General features: G+C 44.8%; 1 protein-coding gene and 1 non-coding gene across 4 annotated transcripts in view; both read left to right on the top strand.

The window, feature by feature from the left end:
* PACSIN2 (protein kinase C and casein kinase substrate in neurons 2) overlaps positions 1 to 23,859 on the top strand; it is a 135,530-nt gene that overhangs the window by 24,126 nt on the left and 87,545 nt on the right. Inside the window, exon 1 of one of the 3 annotated variants that reach the window (XM_059937110.1) lies at positions 21,960 to 22,016. The exons of the other annotated variants lie outside the window; for them this stretch is intronic. The gene's annotated coding sequence lies outside the window, so the exon portion shown is untranslated. Of the gene's footprint in view, positions 1 to 21,959; positions 22,017 to 23,859 lie in introns of those variants that run through there. 3 annotated transcript variants of the gene reach the window in all.
* Positions 12,478 to 12,584, top strand: LOC132373872 (U6 spliceosomal RNA). The gene has a single exon (XR_009505528.1). It is a non-coding gene; the product is annotated as a U6 spliceosomal RNA (small nuclear RNA).

Genomic DNA, 23,859 nt, shown 5'->3' with positions numbered 1-23,859 from the left:
GGGCTGGGGCTGTTCTTTGTGCTGTTCTCTTTATGTTAGCAAGTGTTTCAAAACCAGGTAGGCCCTTCTGAGGGGTTGGCTGAGGACTGGTCCATGTGGTCAGATGGGGGTGCTGGTTAGTAAAGGGTAACCTTGCTGAGCCCTGGAACTGGGTCTGGGTGTGGAAGGAAGTGAAGCCAGGGGTGTGTAGAGCCTGGGACCACCATGGAGCCTCCAAGCATGCCCATGTGCTGGCCCCAGGGGGCAGAGTGTGGAGCCCATCAGGAGCAGCCCTGGGAGGAGCCAGCCAGTCTCTGGGGGTGAGCACCCCGCCCTGAGAGGTGTGCAGCTGAAGGAGAGGGTCTCTCTCTGGTCGCGCCATCCCTGCACACTTCCTGATTTTATTCTTTATAGGCAGCATCCGGCTTTCCTGACCTTTGGTTATCAAACAGAAGAAACAAACCAATATGTATCCATCTCTAGGGTTTAATTTAGAATAAGGAAAATTAAGTATTGGCCTCATTTCTGTTTTCCAACCACTGTCCCCGCCCCACCCCGCTTTTTTTGGGCAAGCACTTGCCTCTTTTGGTGTAGTCACAACAGCTTGACTTCAAGATCTCATCGTTATTAAATTGGTGGCATTGTTGGTGAGCCAAGGGGAGGAGGAGACCTCTGTCTCTGTAAGGGGGAGGTGTTAAACACTTCCCCAGGCTAAGTTAATCTTGTAATGGTCAAATAGGCCAAAGCTTTGTAATCTTTTGGCACAGGTAAGGTAAGAGAAATTTAATTTCCATTTTCTTCTGGTTTGCTTTGCTCCTTATTCCCAGATGTCCTGAAGCACTGACTAAAGGGAGTGTTTTTTCAACTTGGAGCCATCTCTGCATCAGGTGTAGCTAACCAGCTGTCCTGGGTCAGGCACAAAAGCTCATAGGCATCATGCTTTTGTCCCTGGCAGGTGGGTTTTCACATTATCTCCAGGCTCAATTTGGGGAGGTGGATGAGTGCCAGGTGGGAGCGAAGTTTTGTTTTTGTTTTTGTTTTTATACAGCAGGTCCTTATTAGTTATCCATTTGGGAGCAAAGTTTTATTAGGTTAACATATCAACATCAGAGTACCTTCAGGGAAACCTGAGGCTTTTTCTTTTCTCCCTTCCTTCCCTCCTTCCTTCCTTCCTCCCTCCCTTCCTTCCTCCCTCCCTCCCTTCCTTCCTTCCTCCCTCCCTTCCTTCCTTCCTTTCTCCCTCCCTCCCTTCCTGCCTGTTTCTCTTTCTCTCTTCCTTTCTTTCTCGTTTCCTCTCTTTCTCTCTCTCTCTCCCCCTCTCCCTCCCCCCTCCCCCCCTCTCCCTCCCCCTCCCTCCCCCTCCCTCCCCCTCTCCCTCCCCCTCCCTCCCCCTCTCCCTCCCCCTCCCTCCCCCTCTCCCTCCCCCTCCCTCCCCCTCTCCCTCCCCCTCCCTCCCCCTCTCCCTCCCCCCTCCCTCCCCCTTCCTCCCCCCTCCCTCCCCCTCTTCCTCCCCCTCTTCCTCCCCCTCTTCCTCCCCCTCTCCCTCCCCCCTCCCTCCCCCCTCCCTCCCCCCTCCCTCCCCTCTCCCTCCCCCCTCCCTCCCCCTCCCTCCCCCCTCCCCCCTCCCCCCTCCCTCCCCCTCTCCCTCCCCCTCTCCCTCCCCCTCTCCCTCCCCCTCTCCCTCCCCCTCTCTCCCTCTCTCCCTCCTCTCTCTCCCCCTCTCCCTCCCCCTTCCCCTCCCCCCTCCTCTCTTTCTTTTGTGCTGGGTCTCACCTGCTCCTTAGTTGCAGCATGCATGTGGGATCTAGTTCCCTGACCAGGGATTGAACCCAGGCCCCCTGCGTTGGGAGCATGGAGTCTTAACCACTGCGCCACCAGGGAAGTCCCTTCTTTTATTTATTTTTATTTATTTCATTTCATTTCATTTCCTTTTTTGGCCACGCTGCGTGGCTTGTGGGATCCTAGTTCCCGGACCAGGGAACGAACCCAGGCCCACAGCAGTGAAAGTGCCAAGTCCTAACCCCTGGACAGCCAGGGAATTCCTTGGGGCTTTTTCTTTTAGATTGGAAATTGAGAATTCTGAATTAGATACTTTTTATTAATTTGTCCTGGTCTTTAAGTGAATTATATAGCTGTTCTATTTTCACTGATGGCAAGGAAGAATGTTTTTAATGCCATGCTAAGTGTGGTGCCTCATATCCTGTGCACAGCTCCTTCAGCTGAGTCTTATACTAGTTTATTTTACATGAGGCAGTGCTGTCCCCAGTACTTGATATGACCGCTGACCAGTGGTAGCTTAGCATTTGTCTCATGGGACTGAGACTGGCCAGTAGTCAGCTAACTGAAGAAGTTAGGTAAAGCAAGAATCATTAAAAAAATACATAGTTTAGGCATTTTATTTCTAACTTTAAAAAAAGATTATATTTCATGTGCCAATCTTTCATTGACCTTTTACTTTGAATTTGCTGATCAGACTTGTCAGTTGTTTTCTTACATAAACTACGCCTATAATTTATTGTTTGATACTTGGTTTTTGCCTGAAGAGGATTGAGAACTTGGATATGTAAAGCAACCTGAGTTGCTAAATCCTAGATTTTACAAATTTTCACCCAGTCCACTTATCTTACCTGTCTTACCCACACCTATGATTTAGTTAGGGTTTTTAAAGTTTTTAAAAATCTTAGCAACTGTACACTTATTTCATAGGCTTATATAGTTGTGTGTATGTATGTGTATATGTATGTATATATATATATATATACATTCACATATACACATCCATATATATTTATAAGTACATATGCATTTATTTATTTAAGATTTAATTTTATTTATTTTTGGCTGTGTTGGGTCTTTGTTGCTGCACGCGGGCTTTCTCTTGTTGCGGTGAGCGGGGGCTACTCTTTGTTGCGGTGCACGGGCTTCTCATTGCGGTGGCTTCTCTTGTTGCGGAGCATGGGCTCTAGGTGCGCGGGCTTCAGTAGCTGTGGCACGCGGGCTCTAGAGTGCAGGCTCAGTAGCTGTGGTGCACGGCCTTAGTTGCTCCGCGGCATGTGTGATCCTCCCGGACCAGGGCTCAAACCCATGTCCCCTGCATTGGCAGGCGGATTCTTATCCGCTGTGCTACCAGAGCAGTCCCTGCAATTTATATGTACAATTGACATAAACAGGTTTGGGGACAAACACTTGTTTAGCACACTGGGCAACATGCGGTTCTGTTTGTCACATGTGGCCACAATGCCAAGGGGGTCTTTTAGTAAATTAGACAGGGATTCTGCTCTTAGGAAGCTTCCAGCCTGGTGGGGACAATTTCTGTATTTCAGAATCTGTAACACAAGTTAAAAAGCGGCAGATGCCTTCAGAGACAGCATGTACTCCCAGCAGGAAGGGATCAGAGAATTCATGGAGAAGCAGGTATTTGACCTGGGCCATTCATTTCTTTCTGTCTTTAGTTGAATATTTTTCCGTTAGTAGAGATATAAACAGATGTAACTGTCACTGGGCCTTAGGCAGTGGTAAGAACATCTGAAGGCTTTTGAGGTTTCTTTGTCTATCCTTTGTAGAAGCACTTGCTATTTCTCCTAAGTGACAAAGCTTCATTATACCCCTGTTGTTGGGGGTTCCTCAAGAGGGATGGTGTTCCTTTCAGTCAGGAAACAATATACTGGTCACAGTTCTGTGGTGCTAAGCTAACCTGAGCATAAAAGCACTTCCTTGGGAGACGTTGGGTAAGGTAGCTTCACAGACCCAGAGGGACCCTGCAGAGGAGCTGGGGAGGAGATTGTTTCCAGGGGGTGGGGGATTCCTCAAAGCCCAGTTGGAATGTTGTTGCCAGAAGGAGGAGGAATGGGTGCTGGACAAAGAGCAGCCTGTTGGGAAACACTTTGTAGAGTGCCCATGAAATGGATAACACATTAACCAAAGGCCAGGATGCATCCTGATAGCAAATGCACTTTTGTATTATCTCCAGTGAGTCCACCTGAGCTTCTAGAGGCAAAAAAACATAGCACATCACCCATAGGAGCTCAAGAAATATGTGATTCTTATGAATTCAAGAAATGTTGCCAGACTGCCTCCCGAAACTTACTGCCCGCATGAGCATAGCAGCCTTCCTGAGTTCTGCCCTGTGTGGGTGGGTGAACTCAAGTGAGGAGAAACGACATCATCTGGAGTGAAGAGCCCAGCTTTGCGGTCAGTCAGCCGGACAGAGGGTGGACTCTTGGCTCTGCCGCCAACTTGATGTGGACCTTGTGCTCTTCTTTGTTGTGTGCAATGACAGCTGTTTGCAATATTCTTTATTAGATTTCTCAAAGTTACAGGTTATTGCATTTTTTGCTATATGCTCATGCCAAGCGAAACAAAAAAGATGTATGCACAGCAAGATGGTAATAAACCTCCAACACCAACAGTCTGAGATGAACCAGCGTTGACCACTTCAGTGTAGCAGAGCCTTCACAACTTCCTCCAGGCTCTCACAAACATCAGTGTGTGTTTTAATAAAAGGAGTAATACTGTAGGCATCACTCAGCAACTTGCTGTTTTCACTTCCCTTTAGCTTTTACGCTCCTGATTTTAAGCTCTCTCAGAACAAAGATCTAACAAAGTGCTCTGCATGTGGTAGGTGTTTATTGTTGAGTGAATGAATGAATGCTATACTCTGGGTATCTCTCCAGGTCAGTAGTTTCTGGAAGTTAGGCCAGATTGAATAGCTTCAGCCTTTTTGTAGGACATACACCAACAGTGTATGAGGACACCATTTACTGGGCATTTCCACCAGCACTAGATGTTTTTTTTCCTAATGTGATGGGTAAAATTCATATCCCATTGTTTTTATTTGGTTTTTTTTTTTGACCAGGGATCAAACCTGGCCGGGCAGTGAAAGCGCCAAGTCCTAACCACTGGACTGCCAGGGAGTTCCCTCCCATTGTTATTTTAATTTATATTTTCCTGAGTACTAGTGAAGTTGAGCATCACTTCACATGTTTATTGGCCATTAGTATTTCTTCTTCTTCTGTGAATTCTATGTACATGCTTTTTGTCGTTCCCCCGCCAACCCCCGCCCCCGGCATTGAATTGTTTTTCTTTTCAGTTTTTAGGAGGTTTTGTATATTGGGCTATAAATCCTTTGTTGTTAGTATTGCAGATACAACAATCCCCCTGGCTACTGTTTCTATGATTTGTTTTTCCTTTGTTTAGATGTCTTTTTCCATAAAATTTGAAGATTTTTATGTAGTCAAATATGCTTATCTCTTTATAGTGTTTAGGTTTCCTATTTCCTGTTCCATCTATTATCTAGAGAAAGCTATAGACCAATTTCCTATGTGTGTGTGCATATATATGTTTATATATATATATCTGCAACATTTCTAAATATGTTTCTAAGTAAAACAATAACTTGAATACAGTAGTGTAGTAAAAGATTAATTCTCCATGACCAAGCAAGGTTTATTCCAGAAGTACAAGGGTAGCCTCATGTGAGGAATTGTGTCAGCTGGAGAAAGCTGTGGCCCAGGGCTTAGAGCATATAGTGTATCACAGTCCTGCCATGTACTAACTCTGACTTTGGCCAAATTGTTTAATCTCCCTGAGCTTCAATCTCCTCATCTGTAAAATTAGCAGGACAAGAAGAGTGCCATCGTACAGAGTTGGTGTCAGGACTAAATGGGATATTACATGTAAAGTGGTTAGAGCAGGGCTTGGTGCATAGTAAGTGCTCAATTAAATGTCATGCATAACAATTCACTTCACAAAAAGAAAACCTACGTTGACTAAATCAGCAGATGGTTGGAAGGCATATAATAAAATTCTGCAGCTAATCCTAATAAAAATCTAAGAAAAGTGGTCATAGAGCGAGTACAGAAATACTTACCAGAACTCAGCAGTGAGCACGTTAAGTGGCCATTTAATTAAACTCTAGGCATGACGGGGAGGCCTGCATGCAGCACTCTTCCCTCACATCTATGTATCCCCAGATGATCCTGTGGACTTGGCACGCTTGTGGGGAGAGGGGCCAGAGGAGCCGCTGTGGCAGTGTCTGTCCAGCCTGAGCTGGCCCTGTGTTTCTCTTCTGTCTGGAGAACATGACCACCTGTCCCTAAGGCCTGCCCTTCCCATTGCACCGTGGGTGTGGCTTCTGTCCTCACCCTGCAGGAACCAGGAATAAGTCCCTGGGGTCAAGGGGGGAAGAGGACTGCAAAAAGTAACAAGCCACCTCTAAATGGCCAGGGGAGCAGTTTTGTTGTAGTAGTAGGAGCACTGGGAACCAAGTATGACATCTAGGGCACCGAGGGTCAGCAGCAGGTGGCTTAGCCTCGCAGGTGCACATGGTTCTGTTTTCTCTCTGCAAGGAATTAGCCCAGTCGTAATTTCTAACCTTCCCCTTCCTCTTCCGCATGCAAAATAAGTGGACCAATGTTCTCAACGTGAGAGAGGGAGGGAAGGCCTGAATGATCTGAACCCTGGAGGGGTACAGGTCAGATTAGACCTTCCAGACTGGCCTGGAAAGCCTTGGTGGGAGGGGCGGGTCTCAGCATTGGTCTGATTTTGGCCTGGCATTTGTTGAACACCTGTGTTTTTTTCCTTGGGTCTTTCTTGTAGCACTTTTCTTTTTTGCCTCTAGTTTAGAAATGCTTTATTAGCTTAAAATTTATGTAAACAATCGGTGATGGATATGTAAGTTTTGAAGCATAATTATAAAAACCTCAAAACCAGCCTCCCAGCTTGAAACCATTGTGCACCACAGGGAGGCTCTTGGTTGGGGCTTCCTGCCAGGGGCAGAGGTATTCCAGGATATTTGATCATTCTCTTGCTTTTTTAAAACAGAGAACACTTACACACATATATATGTGTCTATAAATAATATATTCAGTTTTTATGAGCTGTATCAAAAGGGAATCAAGTAATCTGCGAATTTCATTTTTACTACTGAATAATATTCCACCGTGTATATTGTATTAGGGTTCTCCAGAGAAAGAGAAGCGATAGGATCTATATATGTACAGAAAGAGATTTATTTTGAGGAATTGGCTCACGTGATTATGGAGACTAGCAAACTCAACTCAGCACAGGCTCGAGCCCAGGAGAGCCGGTAGTGCAGTTCCAGTTCCCTGCAAAGGCTGGCAGCCTAGGGACCCGGGAGAGTTGATGGTGCAAATGAAGACTGAAGGCTGACAGGTGGAGAATTCCCTCTTACTTGGGGAGGGTTGGCTTTTTGGTTCTATCCAGGCCTTCAAGTGATTGGATTGGGGCTCGCCAACATTTTGGAGGGCAATCTATTTTACCAATTAAAATGTTAATCTTATCAGAAAACACCCTTGCAGAAACACCCAGAATAATGTTTGATGAAATATCTGGGTATTTCGTGACACGTAAACTTAACCATCACATGCATAGACCACAATTTATCATCCTCCTGTCAGCAGATATTGCGTTGCTTCCATTTTTTTTGACCAGTAGGAGTACTGTGGTTATGAACCTTCTTTGTACAGGTCTCCTGGCGCACTCATTTCTCTAAGGTTTATATAGGAGTAGACTTGCGGCCTCTGGGGTCGAGTGTGCTCAGCATTTGTAACAGGTCCGGAGGATATGGTGCGCGCAGCAGATGCCGCGCTAGCCGGGGGACGTGCTGACTTTCCCTGACTGTGTTCCAGGCTTTGGCACAGACTCCGCAAAGGTCAGCTTCTTCCGTAGAGCAGACACGCTTGCTCCACCTGGCTACCTTGTGTTGGTCTGGGATGGAGAGAGAAAGAAAAGGGGTGGGAGGGGCTGGTCTTTTTACAGTCGAGGAAACTGAGACTCAGAGTGAAATCACTTTGTGAGGCCACAGCCGGTAGGTTGTGAGCTGGGATTTGTTCTAGGCTTCGAGTTGAGGTGCACTTCTATTCCTGAGTCTTGGCATTCACACCTGAGCTGTACATGCCCAAGGGCGAAGCTGCCATTTCTCTCATGGATTTTTTTTTTTTTTTTCCTTTCTTCTTTTGGTATATGCTGTGCCCCTAGGTACTAAGCCCTGTCCTAGGTGCCAAGGAAACGAGGGCAGTGAGACAGGATGGGGAAGGGAGGAGGGGGGGACAGGCACAGGCCTAAGATTGGATGGAGTACAACAGCCTGCTTCCACAGCAGCTCAGAGAGGGGAACACCCATCCCACCGGCTATCTGGGGAAGGGGGCCACGCCTGGCACTGGTGCGGGGCTTGTCAAACCTGCTGGATCCACAGGCGTGTGGCCTGAGAGCTTTCCCATGAACTGTGCAAAACTGACAAATGTGTAAAGAGTCCAAGGCGTATTTGGAAAGTTTCTAGTTTAAGAAAACATTAAAAAAAGGAATGGGGGAAGCATATGTAGCCTTTTTCTTAATGTGACGTTAAAGGGTGAAGTCTCAGTGGAGGGCTGTTGAGCAGTGACAGTCTTGGCCAGATTCCTAGTTGCATACTTCAGGGCACTGGGGGAGTTTTGACTTGCATTTTGTAAGACGCTCTTCAATTACTGGATAAGGAGAAATAATGAAGTTGCTGAGGAGGGATTGCCTCATCGATGAGAAACATGGCAGATTGTGTTCATTTTCAAATTGTTATGGAGAACAAGTACAACTTTTTTAGATTGTCATCTTATTTTAAGATTATTTTAAAAACATCAGTGCTGGTTTCCTCTCTTTGTCTTTCAGTAATTTTGTTGCAGGGCATTTTGGGCAGGAATATTTCATATAAGTTCTTATTTGGGCTGACATTCAAGCGCAAGACACGTTTGCTTCTGCGCAAAGGCAGACATCCGGCTGCTCTGCCACGGGTGTTTACTTTTGCATTGCTCCCAGCCACAAAAGTCATCTTAAATCTGCTTCAGAATGAATGAAATCCCCACATGCTGTTCTTAGTTTGAAAATCCAGTCTGTACTTTCATTCCTAGAATTGTGTCCTGTTTCAAATGGAGGATGGTGCTGTTATAAAGAAGCACGTACAAAGCTATGTAGAAGCACGAGTGAGCGCTCGTAGGCTCGGTTGTTCCACACGTGGTCTCCAGGTCAGAGAGACTGAAGGTAGGGTGCTGCCGCTGCTGCTGCGTCCAGCCCCTCCCTTGTTCAGGGCTGCAGCTTCAGGTCTCCTGGTGTACAGTTCTGATCACAGGTCATCTTTGCTCTAGATAAACTACTATTTTTTTTAAAATGAATTATTATGTAGTGGCTTGTAATACCGCCTCCTTTTATTGCTTTCAGCTTAGTGGTAACCTGCAGCCCCTCAGAGATTGCTGAGTGAATGAAGAGAGGTGCTGGTGCTGTGAGGGTGGGCTCGGGGGGAGAGGACTGGGGGGAGGCTGGGGGCAGCTTAGGGTGGTACAAGGAGACTGGGTTGGCGCCTGACCAGCACTGCTCTGGGTGGGGCGGGAGACCAGGCAGGGGCAGCCTCAAGGTTAGGAAGTCACTTCTGGCTGTCAGCCCAGTTCATTATCACAGTCACAGGTTCCCCAGTGGTGTGCTGCCACCAATCACCTGGTGTGGCCGAGGGCCCTGCCTTCATTTCAAGGTGCTTACTTTCTTTGAGACTTCTTAACAAATTGCTTTGTTTCTTTAGGTTTCATCTTCCCAGGCTGAATTTTGAAATGAAAACTACATTGTCACTGACTCCTTCTTGTGAAGGATATGATGAATATTCATTAGCCAGTTAAATTTTTTATATTATTATTTTTGTAATAAACTTTATTTTGGAAAAAATTTTAGATATACAGTAAAGTTGCAAAGATAAAACAGAGATTCTTCATGTACCTTTCACCCAGTTTTCCCTAATGTTAACTTAACCTAAACATGACACATTTGTCAGAATTAAGAAATTAACATTGGACAGTGTTATTAAATAAACTACAGGCTTTACTTGGATTTCACTAGTTTCCCTAGTGAGGTTCTCGGTCTGTTCCAGGATCCAGTCCAGGATATCACACTGCATTTAGTCCTCATGGCTCCTTAGTCTCCTCCATCTGTGACACTTTCTGTCTTTCCTTGTTTTTCATGACCTTGACAGTTTTGAAGAGTGCTAGTCAGATATTTTGTGGAATGGCCCTCAGTATGGGTTTGCCTGGTGTTTTTCACATTGTTAGACTGGCCTGATGAGTTTGGGTGAAAATATGCAGAGGTGAAGTGCTGTCCTCATTGTATCGTATCAGGGAGTACAGTGACGTCAGCATGGCTTATCACTGCAGAGGTTCACCTTGCAGGCTTAGTATTTTTACTCCTTGATTTTATACATGTTTTATGTGGCTCTGGTTCCCCACTGGGTTGCTAGTCCTTTCAGGCCAAGGCCCCTGCTCTTCTTGCTTTGTGCCTCTTCCCAGCATGAGGATGCGTGCTGTGGACCTGCAGGGTCAAGTAAAGATGTATTTGAGTTGCATGCTTCTGTGAGCATTTAACAATTTTCATAATCATAGGTGGAACAAGATTGGCCATGTGTTGATAATTGTTGAAACTAGGGGTCATTGTTCTAGTCTCTCTTTTTTATATGTTTAACATTTTCGATAAAAAATAAAGAGAAAGGGCTGCCCTGGTGGCGCAGTGGTTAAGAATCTGCCTGCCAACGCAGGGGACATGGGTTCGAGCCCTGGTCCGGGAAGACACCACATGCCATGGAGCAACTAAGCCCGTGTGCCACAACTACTGAGCCTGCGCTCTGGAGCCCACAAGCCACAACTACTGAGCCCACGTGCCACAACAACTGAAGCCTGCGCGCCTAGAGCCCGTGCTCCACAACAAAGAGAAGCCACCCCAATGAGAAGCCTGTGCACCGCAATGAAGAGTAGCCCTGGCTCACTGCAACTAGGGAAAGCCCGCATGCAGCAACAAAGACCCCACGCAGCCAAAATAAATAAATAATAGATCTAAAAAAAAGAGAGAGAAAAACATTTCCAATCTACAGCTATAATGAGTCCCAGGTTGTTTTTGATAGTGTAGGTGTTATGATGTTGATTGTTGCCAGAGTTGTTCAGGCTGTTACTCATCTTAAATGTATTTGTTTCCTCTTCAAGGCCTGGATAGGAAGAAAAACTTGCATCTAAACCAATGTTAAGTGGTACTGCTAATAACTATGTAATAATATTTCTTAACATCTTTGAAGAAGAAAAATCATTAGTGTGCCATCAGACAATAATTCCAATTAAAATGAGGTTACAAATTACTTGGAATATATTTATGGAATAGAAAGAAAATCTTGACTGTTGTCACTAATTTACTGTAAAGAACATTTGAATCTAATGAATTTGGATGCGGCCTATTTCTTATATGTGCAGCAATTTGACCTTACAAATTGTGAGTCTGGTCTTTCAGTGAATGTAGTAGAGAAATACTGATTCCATTTAAAGATCCTAGCCCCTCCTCCTGAACCCCAAGACACTTTCTAAGAGGTGGGGGATTGTGAGTGGATTGTGAAGGGTATACTGAGGGAACAAGCACAAAGTGACCCAGGATCTGGATAAACTTGCTGTCTTTGTGCTCCCTCAGTTAACCTGCAAACACAGTCACCGAGTTATGAGTTGTAAAAGTGAACATTGTCATGATGTATAATAAGCACACTTGGTGGTGTCACACTTCAAGAAGATGTTGGCTCTGGAAGTTAGTACTAACTTGTGACTGTTTATACAGTTACCCCCAGCCCTACTCCCAGTGTGTAGGTTTGTCTCTTCTTACCTGTTTCAGGCCTTTATGACAGCTTTGTGTGTGTATGTTAATTGAATGTGTTTGGTGGTCACCAGTCATGTGAGCTGTCAGAGGCACTGTCCCCTCTTAGGGAAGGGGCGGTCTGGCTGTTGAGAGCCTAAGTCTCGTCCTTGCCTGTGTGTGGATGGCGCTAGGGATGGGGCCTTTCACTTGGTTCTCTTCATCCAGCAAACTGAGACTTGATTATATACCAGATTGTCTCCCTTAGACCTGCCTCTGCATGGAATTAATTCATGTGATGTGGAGGTTTTAAAGAACTTCCACACTGTGGATGAGATTTCTGGCTTGAGGCTGGGGCCAGCACCTGCTGCTTTTCAGCGCAGCTGGAGAGTCTTAACTCTTCCTGGAACTTGTGTTTCTTTACAGAAATGGTTTGTAAAATCTCAGACTTTATGGAATAAATTTTGTGGAGTGCTCAGGAATCCCGTCCCTCCTCTTTCCCCCAAGAAATATTGCACAATTGGTGAAGCCAGCTGCAGGAGGTGACATGCCCTGCAGACAGGGGTTTGCCCGTGACCTCGCTGTATCTGTCGGTTTACAGAGGACTTCTGCGAGTTGTGGTCCTGAACCCCCTCTCAGTAGTGGGGATCTGGACAGCCCTTTTGAACCCAGCCTTGGCATCATCTCTCTGGTTTTAAAAACTCCTAAAGGAACTCATTTATTTTTTCATTATAAAATCAGTACATGTACTTTGTAAAGTACAAATATAGGTTTTCAAAAGAGAAAATCACTGTCAATACCTAGATGTACACTTCTCCAGATTGTTAAAGTCACACACACAAATGTGATTTTTAAAAACAAACGGGGGTGCTCGCTTCGGCAGCACATATACTAAAATTGGAATGATACAGAGAAGATTAGCATGGCCCCTGTGCAAGGATGACACACAAATTCGTGAAGCGTTCCATATTTTTTCAAATCTGTTATTATGTGCTTCATCCCCTTTGCCTGTCAAATGCTGGACATTTTCAATAGCATCTCTGCCTATAAGATATCAATGAGATTCATCAGTTTTTCTGTTTGATATTTTATCAAATTAGGGCTAACTTTTTGGTATGATTAAAGGATAGCAACTTTAAAAACAAAACAAAGCAAAACAAATGGGGTCATAATATTTAAACTGTTTTGTAACCTGTCCGTCTTTAGCTTAGTTTCACACATGGGAGATACATGTCCCTCATCTTAGGATGGGTCACCTGTCACAAATGCAAAGTGACCACTGCCAGGCTGAGTGGCTTGCTTTCTCCCTGTGACTCCCGCCAGGTGCTCAGCCCGGTCAGCCTCTTGGCAGGGTTCCCTCACTTTATCTTCCTTCATGAGACCTTCTGAACCAGCCTCTCCGTATCCATACTCCATTCCTGTGGTCATTGTGAGTTCGTTTCCATTTGGATTGTTATGGCATTGATTCATTGATTTTCCGACATTTACTGATTGCCTACTCTCTGAATTTCCTGGGGGTTAACCTTATGCTGCTGCTGCCTGAGTATGTGCCTCCTGTGTTTCAGCCCTACTCTTGGAGAGGCCCCTTTGACCCTTCCCTGACTTTAGTTGTGACCAGCATCCTCTGGAGCGTCCAGTTCTGTCATCAGGAGGTGATCTCCATGGCTACCATTGAAAAACACACTACGTGTACCTTATCTCACTCAGCCTCCCCAAGCCCTGAGGTGGTTATTGAGGCCGTCTTCATGTTACAGGTAGAGGCACAGGAAGCTTACAGACTGGCCAAGATCCTGCATCTGCTCACCTCTGCCCCCACTCAGTGCTGCTTTTCTCACGCAGAAGTCTGTGGATGGCCCTGTAGGGGACCTGCCTCTAATGGTTACCTGGCCTGTGTCCTCACACAGCAGGATCGTGACCCGTGCCAGAGTATGACTGGGAACATTGTGTTAAAAGACTGTTTCGTATAGTAGACTTCCATTTTAAATGGTGAAAGTAGAAGAAAAACGTAAAGTTTGTAAAACAAGATACACTTCTAAGTTTGTATTATATTTATAGTCATATTTCAGACTGAGAATGGAAGCTTTTAGAGGTTAGAGACCATGTCTTTTAAGTTGACTTTCTATAACACTCAACAGTTCCTGCGAGCTTTAGATTCATTCATTTATTAAACACTTAATGTATTCTTATTACATGCCAAATTGAAGTACAGGATTGAAAATCTTGAATAAGAGTTCAAATGTTTCCAGTTTCTTGGCACATGGGGTTCTTGATCTTTTCCATCTTTCCCATCTTATCCCTAGCACAGGTCCAAAATGGGGAAGGAGAAAGGAGAAGGTAATGGTAGCATTCTGGAGTGCTTGGGATCACGTTCATTTATTTACATATTTATACCTCTCCTGGTTTCACAAAGGATTTGAGTTGGTTGTTTGGGACTATCAAAAATAAATAAATAAGTAAAAGGTGGCTTCCTTTGCTATCCCCAAAGCAACAGCAATAAAATAGATGTTTAGTATCTGATAAGGACCTCAGAGGTCACCTAGAACGCTCCTACTCAGTGTTTGTGGGGCCCAGGACAGGCTCCACTGTCAGAGGGAACCAAGTGTAGCAGTTCTGCCCATGCACAGCCACTGCCCCGTCGGCCGTAATTTCCTCATCTGAAAAATAGGGACAGTACTCCCACCTTGTAGGGCTATCATGAAGTGTAGAATCATTGTATGTAAAGATCCTGGCAAATGTATATAAAATGTCATAAAACAGTCCCTAATTTTATCCTCTGTTTGCAGGGTTTCCAAACACAAGTTTATGATGGTATTTTTACTGCTGTGCCGCTAAAATATCAACAGTATAATCATTGTTTAAGCTAAAGACACTTAGTTTGAGGCTTTTCGTTTATTCTGAAGTTGTATGACCCACATTTTAGTGTTAAAATACCTTTTTAAAATTATTAAAATGCCTTTGAAATGGAATAATGCTAAGTGCTAGGTTTTCTCTTTTCTTAACGTCCTTAGTGGACAGAATAAAGTTGGCAGCCTTAAGTTGGGTGATTCTGCCTGTTGACCGAAAAAAAATGCACAACCTAAAAGTTGAGAGTTATGTTTTATTTGGTGGACATTCTGAGAACTTCACGCTTGGGACACAGCTTCTCAGATAATGCTGAGAAACTGTTCCAAAGAGGCACAGTGGGGAGCCAGGATATATAGGAGTTTTTGTAACAAAAGACCAGGTAGTCCGAACATCAAAGGGTTACTGTTAATAAAAGAAAACCAGATATCTCAAGTTAAGGAATTTAGCACTTTTCTATGTATGGGGAGATGCAAGAGTCTGGGCTCACTGAAATCATTCCTTTGATATGCACCTCAGCTACATGGGGCCAGCATCCTGTGCTTTCTCATCCTGAGTCTCCTCAGGGTGCACCATCGGGGTTGGCTGAGGCAATTGACTGCTAGATGGTGGGCATCTTGTTTCTATCCTGAGTTCCTTCAGGGCTCACCGTCGGGCCGCTGTAATGTGGTGGCTTGATGGCTGTAACATCCTTTGTTTACTGATATGGCAGGCAATATTTTAGTTCACATGCCCTTAATGAAAGGCACTGGTCAGTGAAGTTGGAGCTTTCATATGGTGCCCTGCCCACTCCCCTGGGGAAGAGGAAGCCATAGCCAGAGGTGCAGAGTGACACAACCCCTTCTTACCTGACTCAGCTCAGGGTCCCCTCTCCTGGGGAGTCTTCCCACATCTCTTCCCAGCCTCCCACCCCCAAACCCCCTTCACTCCTGCTTAGGTCTATTATGTAGCACTTGTCACACTGTGTGGTCCTCTGGGGGCTTGTCTGTCTACCCTACTGAACTCTAAGCTGCTTAAGGAAAAGTGTGGTGAATTATTTAGCTTGTGACTTCCAGAGTCTAGCAGAGAGAGCGTACATGTAAATAAATGAGGGGGGAAATGACACCAATAAGCCCCTAATAAAACATTAGCACAGCATATCTTTAACTCTATTCCTGAAATTACGCCAAAACTCACCACAAACTCTGCTCACCACTCTTTTTTTGAATTCAGACCTTCTTCTTTGGGTGTGTTGCCCAAAGAAGGCTCGAGCTGTTCCCGGGACTGGGGGGCAGCGGCAGGAGCTGTATGACATCCTAACCACTGAGATGTTGTGTTAGAATTCCAGGTGTTGCTTCTCATGCTGGCATTTTATAAAATGCATAAGGAAAGAAATTAACGTGTTTTTTTCTATCACATTGGTGCTTTGAAGTTTTTCTTAATTGGGCTTTCTGTTTTAATTAGCCTGGCTTCATATTTTCTTTCTCTTTTTTTTTTTTTTTTTTTTAAGCTTTGAGCAAGTGTCAGAGAAGCAAAGAAGCTTATATAAAAGGTTTTAACCTTTTTTTTATTTTAACTTTGCCAAAGATAGAACTGGTACTTAGCTTGTCCTGGCAACTTCTTTGATAGAGAGTGATAGAAATTTGGCTTTGTTTATTCCTTTTTATGTACATTATGTGAGAAGAGTAAAGGTAAGATGGCTCTGTTTATGTCTTGGTTCATGAAAAATATGAAAGGCTAACCAGTAAGATTCGAACATAGCCACTACCCTCTCCCCAACCAAAAAACAAAAACAACAAAAAGATCAGAATGTTTTTACATAACCCATTTATGAACATGGTAGGTTTCTAGAATTTAAGATTTACTTATCAATTAAAAAAAAAAGGAAAAGCTAATACCTGTAATTATCGTTCTTAGATTTTACTTATTTACTGACTGTCAACTATTGAAACTTGTCACTGAGAGCTGCCATTTCTAAGTTGCTGACTGGCATTATCAAATTTTACTGCAGTGATGATGGAGAGAACTGAGCTAATCTGGTTAGAAAGTGGACCATTCGGGCTCATCAGAATCATTTGTGTGTGTTAGAGGATCAATTATTCTAAGAATTGAGACCTAATAAAATATACTTAGTGCTAACATTACACAGAACTTATTTCATTTGGCCTTTGAACCAGAGGACCTTGAAGTTCAATTCCTGGTGAATGTCAGTCGCTGTTGTACCGCTGATGCAGATGCTGGGAGCAGGAGAAAGTTCTGTTTTTCAAGTTCTGCAGAGGGCTCCTTTCCTCCTCTTTTTCTTTCTTCTTCTTCTCTCCTGTCTTCTCCCCCTCCTCCCCTCCCTTTTCTCTTTACTGAGATGTTAATTAACATACAACTGAATGCCCTCATTTAGAGGCTTTGACAAATAGATACGCCTGTGTAGCCACTGTCCTAATCAAGACATAGAACATTTCCATCATTTCAAAAAGTTCCTTGTGCCCCCGTGCAGTCAGCCCCCCTGTCCCCAGCCCCAGGCATACATTGATCTGTCACCCTAGGTGAGTTTTGCCTGGTTTAGAATTTCATGTAAATATGAGACACCCGGTGTGTATCTTTTGCATCTGGCTTCTTTTGCTCACCATGATGTTTCTGTGTTTCCCTCATGTTACTTCTGTCAGTGGCTCATTCCTTTTAAGCGCCAAGTAGTTTTCCACTGCGTGTCGATGATGCTGCCCACGGTTGTTTTTTGATGTCCTGTATGGAGAAGTGTGGCAGAGAAATCAGGGCTCTGCAGGAGTATACGCATAGTCTGTTTGTAATACCCTCTTCCCCCAACTTTCCTCAGCACTTGAGGAAGGCTGAGAGGAAGAGCAAATAAACAAACCGAGATTTTAGGGGTGTCACCTTTTCATCAGAGCCTTGAGTCTTGTTAGTCCTTAAGTGGTTTGGCTTCTCAGAGCAACACTATTCTGGTGACCCTTAGCTTGTGGCAGCCGATATGATCTTGGTGTTTGTCTATCTGGAGATGGGGGGATGGGCATTCCGAATGGTTTAAAGTCTTGTGACTAGAGAGGCTCTTCTAGGGCTTTTGCATGACTTGTGCCATCCCTGCTGGCGCTAGGCCGCTTGGCTCTGCATTTAGGGCTTGCTAAGTTCCGAGACATGTGAACCGTGGAGCACATGTAGCATGGGGCCGCCAAGCACCCCCGCCTCCCACCCCAGCCTCTGCCTCTGAGTCGTCTGGCTCTTGTCCGGCTCTGTCCTGGCTCAGCTGTTAGCTTTAGCCCAGTTGGGAGGAATAAAGCACAGAACTGCAATTTGCACTGTTTTATTAACAACCCAATTACTGGGTGCCCATAACCTCTTTAAGAATCACCTTGTGGGACTTCCCTGGCGGTCCAGGGGTTGGGACTCTGCACTTCCACTGCAGGGAGCACGGGTTCGGTCCCTGGTTGGGGAACTAAGATCCCTGTGGTGTGGCCAAAAAACAAACAAACAAAAAAACACAGAAAGAGTCACCTTGTAAGAGGCAGTGGTTGCTTAGAGCTGGGGGAAGGCATGGTGGGGTAGGGAGAGGGGCGATTGCTAAAGAGTACAGGGTTTCTTTTTGAGATGATGAAAATGTCCTAAAATTGGGGTGATGTTTGCCATATCTGTGAATATACTAAAAACCATTGAATTGTACACTTTAAATGGCTGAGTTGTATGGTATGTGAATTATACCTCAATAAAGCTATTTTTTTTTAAAGTGTAGTATTAGAGCAAGGACAGACCAATAGAGGAATGGGGGGAAATTGACATCATAGAGATTTTACTCTTTCCCCATATGACATGACCTGTTGCTAAATATCCTAGTTTGCTTCACAGCTCTAGTTCCATGGGGGGCATAAGAGTGTGGCAGAAAGAGGATGGGCTTTGAAGTATCAGGTGAACCTGAGTTTGAATCCCCATTCTGCCATTATTAGCTGGGTGACCTTGGGCAGGTCACTTAACTTCTCTGTGCTGGTTTCCCTTCTGTAAAAGGGGACTAGTACTACCTATCTTATGGGATCTTTTAAAAGAGCTCGGTAGAGGCAGCCATTTTCACCACGTGACAGTCATATAACAAAGGTATCAGGTAGAAGAGGTAGCGTGGTCAGACGCTGTCCTGATGTCTGTGACTTCTGCTAGGTTAACCGCTGTTCACTTGAATCCCCCTGCTGTTGTGCATTGGTAACGATGGCTGAGGTAATGGATGACCCTGGCAGTCTTTAGCTAATTTGCTGGACTCTCTGCTTCTGAATTTTTTTTCTGCCTTAATCCACATGGTTTGAGTAGGTTGGTGGCAAGCTCTTGGAGAGCCCACTTGTGTCCCCTGCTTTGTGAAGCCTTCCCACCCTGGGTCACTGCTCCCTTCACGCTGTTCCCTCAACCCTTGGGGCACGTTGGTTCTAGCATTTATCAGCTCGTGCCATTTTAATTTATTTACACTTCTGCCGTGACCATAAACTGTGAGCAATGCAGGGAAAGGACCTTGGCTTTTCAGTCATGGGGCCCCGAGGCCCTAAGCACTGTGCCTGGCACTAATGTTTGTTGAATGAATGCCCAATGGTTTCAAGTCTGGTGACAAACCAGTTTGGAACTGGAAATACCAGTTTAGGCCCCACATGCTAGAAGTTAGCAGGTGGGTTTCCCTGGAGCAGTGTTTCTGTCCCAGCACCACCTCCAGGGGCTGCACCCCTGCCGCAGGATGGGAGAGCTGCCAGAGGGCCAGGAGAGCTTGCCTCCTGCCAGGCATCCGCTGGTGAGATGTGGCTGAAGTTATGAGGAGGGAGAAAGTGCCCTGGCCACGCTGGAAAGCTGGTCTCGCTACTTCATAGTCCTACTGCTATCTGCGTTCTTAATTCAGTTCATATGTAATTTTTATTAAGCAGCAGCTGTATCCAAGACCCAGTTCTGATTCTTTAGGGAAGCCAAGATGGAGAGGCAGTGTGGTGTAGTGGTTAACAGCTGGGCTTTGGAGGCTGACTGCATGGGGTTCATTCCTGGCCCTCGCCATGAACCAGCTCCAGGACACAGGGCAAGTAATATAACTTCTCTGTGCCTCAGTTATCTCACCTGGAAAATGGAGGAGGTAACAGTACTTACCCTCATAGGGTTATTTTCATGATTGACCATAAATAAAGTAAGCACTATATAAATGTTTATTGAGCAGCCTTTGTTTGTTGGATTTTAAAAAAAATAAAGAGCATGAGGCTCTTAAACCTTGCTGTGATTGTCCCTCCCGTAACCAGGAGCGCTAAGTGGGGCTCTGGGGCAAAGAAGAGTTTTCTGTCATGCTAGCTGATAGCAAGGAGAGGTAGGCAATCAGCTTGCTTTGCTAGAACAACTCAGGTGTGTATTCCTTCTTAGTGGAAGAAAATACCCCCAGACAAAGGCTTTGGTGACCATATTTTTATGCTGCTTAAGCTTAGTTAAACAACGTACTCTGAAAGAGAACTGCCATGCCATTGGTTTTAGAAAGCCTGTCTTGGTACTCAACAAGCCTTTTGACTTGTTGCTCAACCTTTTCCAGCCTTAATGTCCACCACAGGACAAAATGACCTTTAGGGCCATTAGACCTTCAGTTCCTGATCCTGTCTGTCCCTCAGCAAACCCTGGGATGAAGTGGCCAGCCTCCCTGCAGAACAGAGGATGCTGCTGTGGCGTGTGCACCTCTGTAAGGGTGTAACTGACTTAACTAGGCTGGCGGCAGAGTACGGTGAAGTCTGTGTTGGGTTGACTTCGTGGGGAGAATGAGGGGAAAGTGGTATCATAATTTTCTGAGTAGTGTGAATGATAATCACATGTCAAATAATTGAGGCTTTTGTTGATATGGTCTTTGCTTTATTGGTGTTTTTCCATTAAGGAATTTCTAAACTGAGATTTTTTTTTTTTTTTAAAGAATCAATTTTATTTATTTATTTTTGATTGCGTTGGGTCTTCGTTGCTGTGCGCAGGCTTTCTCTAGTTGCAGTGAGCGGGGGCTCCTCTTTGTTGCGGTGCGTGGGCTTCTCGTTGCGGTGCGCGGGCTTCTCATTGCGGTGGCTTCTCTTGTTGCGGAGCACGAGCTCTAGGCGCGCGGGCTCAGTAGTTGTGGCTCGCGGGCTCTAGAGCACAGGCTCAGTAGTTGTGGCACACGGGCTTAGTTGCTCTGCGGCATGTGGGATCTCCTCTGACCAGGGATGGAACCTCTGTCCTCTGCAATAGAAGCGCGGAGTCTTAACCACTGGGCCACCAGGAAAGCCCCTTAAAACACTTTTTATTCAGGTATAAATATATGTACATAAAAGTGCGCATATTATACGTGTGTATACCAATGAATTTTCAAAAATACACCATACCCATAACAGCTCAAAAAACAGAACACTGCTCAGAAGCATTCCTGGTGACCCCTTCCTGCTCTGTCCCTCTCTGCCTGTCCCTGTCCTGGCCTCGCTTGGCACAGAGTTGTGCCTTCTCTTTATCTGATGGGAATTATACAGTATGTTCTTGTGGGCACATACATTTGAAAATGAGGAGGTAGGGGGATTTCCCTGGAGGCTCAGTGGTTAAGACTCCGTGCTCCCAATGCAGGGGCCCCAGGTTCGATCCCTGGCCGGGGAACTGGATCCCACATGCATGCTGCAGCTAGGGGTTCGCATGCCACAACTAAGGAGCCCGCGAGCCGCAACTAAAAGGAGCCCACCCACTACAACTAAGACCTGGCGCAAATAAATAAATAAATATTTTAAAAAAAGGAAACCCCTCAACACTTAAAAAATAAATAAATAAAATGAGGAGATAGGATCTCTTCCTCCTCACCTAAAGTTATGTTATTCTTTTTTTCCTTCACTTTCAGTTCTTTGTAAAACTCTAGGAAGTAAGGTGTTTTTGTGTTGATTTTTACTTCCAGGGAATCACACTTGCATATTTGAGTGCCCTAGGTCCTAGGAGGCAGTCACACTGCTGAGACCAGGGTCCCCTGCCTGTGTCCAGCATGAGCCTGCGTCAGGCTTCCCCTGCATCTCCCACTGTCAAGCTGCTTTGCCTTGTGTGTGGAGTCACAGAGAGAAGCTGAGTTTTACACGTAGGGGCAATGGAAGGTTATCCCATGCAAGTAAACCCCTGTCACATTAACTCCTGGCTCCTTAGAAACAGAGCATGTCTTTTTTTCCTCCTAAGTGGGAGGATCCCAAATACAAGAAGAGACTCTAAGACCATCATATACAGTGTAAGTTAGTTTATATATAAGTTGATTTTGGGGGGGTGATTTGACTTTCGTTCTCAGTCCTTTTCTCTCTGATTTTCCATGGAATACTGAGATTTCTGTTTGGCTACTTACTGAAAAGAAAGCTCTTCTGTGATGGTCCCAGCAGGCTTGCAGCGGCGGTCTGAGAACCTGGTGCCTGTAGGGTGAATGCAGCAGTGTAGGGGAATGGCCTTATCTCGGCTGCAAGGAGTCGGCAGCCAACAGGAAATGATGAAATGTGCTGGGAGAATTCTGCTGGGAGCCGAGGTCAGACATACCAGCAGGGACGGAAGGAGGCAGGTACGGAAGCTGATCTGCCAAGTTAGGCAGTTGAAGCCGCCTTTGACAGGAAAACGTGAGTGTGCTGTTTAGAACATGCATTTCCTTTAAGGGAGACCTTCTGAAAGTAAAATTTTCATTGATTGTTTTTTTCCCTCCAGAGTGATTGATTTAACAGAACTCTTACCTTTTAAGCACACCTAGTTTTAGAGCTTCTTGATAGAAATGTTCACTCAGTTCAATATCAACTGAACAGTGTGGAGTGTTTTATCCAAAATGCTTTGAGAAAATGTTAGAGTACGTGTTTGATTTTCTTGGTGAATTCATCTTGACCTAAACAAATGAAGGACTATGCTTTATAATTTCTACTCTGGTTTTAGAACATATGTGCATGCTTCATTTCAAAATAGAGGGAATAAATTAAAAACTTAGGCATGTTTTAGACTAGTTTGCATACCTCTGGCTGTATTTTTTTCTTACTGTGTAGCTAAATGAATTACTTGAGTTAACAGTTAATAGAGGGTTGGTTTCTTTTCCCCCTACTGTCAGGCATTACGTTTATTACATGCTGCAACTTCCTTTCTTAACAGCCACAGCTAATCTACAAACTCACAACTGGGACTTGTGATAGAAAATGAACAAATTAGCTTTTCCAGTTAACTGTAATTGCTGTTTCATGACCGGCTCTTCCAGAATCCCAGAATTAGCATGCGGCTTGCTCCAAGGCCCCCCTCCATCTTCCTCCTCAGTCAGTTCTTATTTTTCTTCTCATCTGGACCCTGTGCTCTCGTCCCCATCTGACTGCTATCACTGGACACTTTATTTTCATTTTTATTGGATAGCAAAATGGAAAACTTTTATTGTTTCAATAGCTGAGCAGCTTTACATACATATTTGTTTCTTATCTTGAAGTCGTACTCTGGAATTGAAAAATTTTGGCTCCCTCTCCCTTTCCTTTGTTTATGCAGTACTGTAATTCTAATTAGAAGATTTTTTTTAAAAATCCCGATATGTGAGTGATTCATCACTATTTATTGGCTTACCTATTGCTGTGAACGTTAGAAAGGCAGTGTCCTCTTTCTGTTCTCCAGAAAGCGCCATGCTGGTACAGTCTGTGCCACACACACAAGCATATTTTCTTGTTAGGTCATTACCTAGTGTGATGTATGTATTTCTAACACTTTTAAGGTTGCATATTTCCTATTTTCTAGACCTTAATCAGGTTTCCTATTTTCAGACGTTAATCAGGTTTCACCCTTGCTCATATAATTTAGAACAGGGGTCCCCAGCCCCGGGGCCGTGGACCGGTACCGGTACCAGTCTGTGGCCTGTTTGGAACCGGGCTGCACAGCAGGAGGTGAGCGGCAAGAGAGCGAAGCTTCATCTGCTGCCCCGTCACTGGAGTCTCTGCCTGAACCTTCCCCCTCCCCTGCCTGTGGAAGGATTGTCTTCCACGAGACTGGTCCCTGGTGCCAAAAAGGTTGGGGACCGCTGATTTAGAATATCTCAACTTCCTTCTTTCTTCATATATAAGATATCTTACCTAATTCTAGGTGAACTTTAATGCTGCATTTATGAAAATGATAAACAGGTATCCTAGCTTCAATCTGAAGCATGTCTTATAGGTCTGAGATTTATGCCAGTAGTAAAAATAAGCCTCCCCCCACTTTTGTACATTGTTAGTATTCTGTTTTGCTCAGCCATATAATTCTATTATTTAGGAGGTGGCATAATTAAAAAGGTGGGAACATGATCTTCAGAGTTGTAATGGCTCTTGGAGTCGTTATAGTCAGGCCCATTCATTTAAAAAAAAATTTTTTTTTAACTTTTATTTAATTAATTTATTTATTTGGCCACGCCGTGCAGCATGTGGGAATCTTAGTTCCCTGACCAGGGTTCAAACCTACGCCCCCTGCAGT

Source organism: Balaenoptera ricei, chromosome 10 (genome assembly GCF_028023285.1).
Source record: "Balaenoptera ricei isolate mBalRic1 chromosome 10, mBalRic1.hap2, whole genome shotgun sequence".
Lineage (NCBI taxonomy): Eukaryota > Metazoa > Chordata > Mammalia > Artiodactyla > Balaenopteridae > Balaenoptera > Balaenoptera ricei.
The sequence above is the reverse complement of the archived record's forward strand: the minus strand, read 5'-3'. Positions and strand labels throughout refer to the sequence as shown.